The sequence below is a fragment of the Orycteropus afer genome, unplaced genomic scaffold, assembly GCF_000298275.1.
Source record: "Orycteropus afer afer isolate SDZICR_OR568_19922 unplaced genomic scaffold, OryAfe1.0 scaffold00800, whole genome shotgun sequence".
Taxonomy (NCBI): Eukaryota; Metazoa; Chordata; class Mammalia; order Tubulidentata; family Orycteropodidae; genus Orycteropus; species Orycteropus afer.
This window is the reverse complement of record NW_006922387.1, coordinates 499,177-501,923: the sequence shown is the minus strand read 5'-3', so window position 1 is coordinate 501,923 and position 2,747 is coordinate 499,177. Positions and strand designations below refer to the sequence as shown.

Genomic DNA, 2,747 nt, shown 5'->3' with positions numbered 1-2,747 from the left:
CCTTCCTTCCGAGGAGTGGCTGGTGGGTTTGAACCGCCAGCCTTCTGGTTAGCAGTCAAGTGCTTTAGCCACTATGCTACCAGAGCTCCTAACCACACACATCTGAAAGTGGTTGGGTAAATCCCTCCATTGTCCCCTTTTCTGTTCCCTCAGAAAACAATCTGTTCCAATTTCAGCATCCAGAGTATCTTTCTGTTCAAAGCACACTTTCACCCAGTTACACAAACAACTTCCCATCCTTTCTCTCCCTGGCAAGGTTCTAATTTCATTATCTTTAATTATGTAACACTTTTTCTCCAGTAAGCTGAAAAGTCCAATGGAGTATTTTGTGTTTGGGCCACTACCATATCCCCATGTGTAAGGAGCTTTGGTGCACAATGGTTAAAGCATTCAGGTGCTAACCAAAAGGTTGGAAGTTCAAACCCACAGGCCCCTCTGAGGGAGAAAGGTGAGGTATTCTACTTTCGTAAAAATTTATAGCCTTGAAAATCCTATGGGGCAGGTCTACTCTGTCCTCTAGAGTCTCTATGAGTCTGAATTAATTGGGTGGCAGCGAGTTTTTAATATGTCCCAACGTGTACTATAGACACATCTTTGATGTGTTGAAAATGTTCACTACAGACTAGTAAACCTAGGCTTACTTTCCTTACTGGGTACTCCATCCCTACCAGGTATAATGAAATTGAAAGGAGGCTTTGATTCTGTAGGAAGTCACTGAGGGGTTGGGAGAGAGATAAATGCCAGCCATCTTAGAAGTAGAACTTTGATGTGGTGAAAAACTGTGAAACTGTTCACTACAGATTAGTAAGTAAGCAAAAGTCAGTCTGTGCTTGTCTGGCTTCTTGGGTACTCTGACACTGGCTGACTTTTGTTCACATCTGCAACCAGATCTGGGTATAATAAGGTGCACAGGGGAAAGAATGGCCAAAGAGACATAGAAGGTCTGGTCATGGATGTCAGAGGGAGTGCAAGGCAAACAAGTAGAGAGGCTGAGACTACTTTTAGGAAAAGAGACAATTCAGTCATTTCCCGTCGAGGAGAGTTCTTTGGTTGGTCATGATGTCACCTGCAGGCACACATGCAGAACAAAACAAAGCCCCAGGTGATGGGTAGCCCTGGGCAAGAGCACCAAGTTTTGTTAACGATAGCCACAGAGACCTTGTCATAGTTACTAAACAGAAAGTGTTCCCTTGGGGTCCACACATTCATTATCATGCACCCACCCCCTGCAACACAGACCACCCGGATCCAGGGTGTCAGGAAGTCTGTGTGGTGACTGCTCATGTGTGACACTGTTTTATAGATGATATAAAAGCAATGAGCTTGATGCAACTCAGTCACCAAGGTCTCCTCTATTGTTTGGAGGGACAGGATGCAAACAATGCTTTTGTTCACTGCTCAGCACAAACCTATGCTTGAATACAGGCTCCATGATTTCATTTTAATTACAGTTTTTTAAACTGCCCAGCAATATTGCTCTTTTTTTTATTTCTCATCATCTCCCTATGAATTTAGGGTTTCTCCAAAGCAGTGACTGTAGTTCGAAGTGGCTATTTCTCTCCTTTAGTGATCTTGGTGTTCAGCTCCTTTGATCTGCTGTTTGACTTTGTGTTGTTTGTAGGTGCCCTCGAGTCAGATCTGACTCACAGTAACCCCACATACAACAGAACGAAACACTTCCTGGTCCTGCCCCAGCCTGGGGATCTTTGCTATATCTGAGCCCATCATTGCAGCCTCTATGTCAACCCGGCTCCTTGTGGGTCTTCCACTTTACCAAGCATGATGACCTTCTCCAGGGAATGGTCCCTTCTGACAACATGACCAAAGTAGGTGAGACGAAGTCTATCCTTTCTCTCTTCCGAGACCATTCCAGCATCACTTCTTCCAGGACAGATTTGTTCCTTCCTCTAACAGTCCGTGGTGCTTTCAGTATTCTTCACCAGCACCACAGCTCAAAAGGATGGACTTTTCTTTGGTCTTCTTTACTCATTGTCCAGCTTTCACATGAATATGAGGTGATTGAAAACATCATGCCTTCGGTTAGGTGCACCTTAGTCCTCAAAGAGACATCTTTGCTCTTCAGCACTTTAGAGCTCTTTTGCAGCCTATTTTCCAAGTGCAATCTGACTTCTGATTTCTTAACTGTTCCTTCCATTGGTGTGGATTGTGGAACCAAGCAATGTAAAGTCTTTGACGACTTTAATCTTTTCTCCATTTATCATGATGCTGCTTATTGGTCCAATTGTGAGGATTTTAATTTTCTTTATGAGGTGTAATTCATACTGCAGATGGTAGTCTTTAATCTTCATCAGTAAGTGCTTCAAGTCATCCTCACTTTCAGCAAACAAGGTTGTGTCATCTGCATATTGCAGGTTGTTAATGAGTCTTCCTCTAGTCCTGATGCCACATTTTTCTTCACATAGTCCAGCTTTTGAGATTATTTGCTCAGCATACAGATTGAATAAGTATGGTGAAAGGATACAACTCTGGTGCACTCCCTTCCTGATTTTAAACCATGTGGTGTCCCCTTTTTCTGTTCCAACAACAGGCTTCTGGTCATTGTCCAGGTTCCTCATGAGCACAATCAAGTGTTCTAACATTCCCATTCTTCTCCATGTTGTCCATAATATGTTATGATCCACACAATTAATGCCTTTGCATAGTCAATAAAACACAAGTAAACATCTTTCTGGTATTCTTTGCTTTCAGCCAAGATCCACCTGACGTCAGCAATGATATCCCTTGTT

At 43.1% G+C, this 2,747-nt stretch overlaps 1 protein-coding gene across 1 annotated transcript in view; it reads right to left on the bottom strand.

The window, feature by feature from the left end:
• The window catches only part of CCDC102B (coiled-coil domain containing 102B), a 219,591-nt gene that overhangs the window by 132,289 nt on the left and 84,555 nt on the right, over nt 1-2,747 (bottom strand). The gene's annotated exons all lie outside the window — the stretch shown is intronic.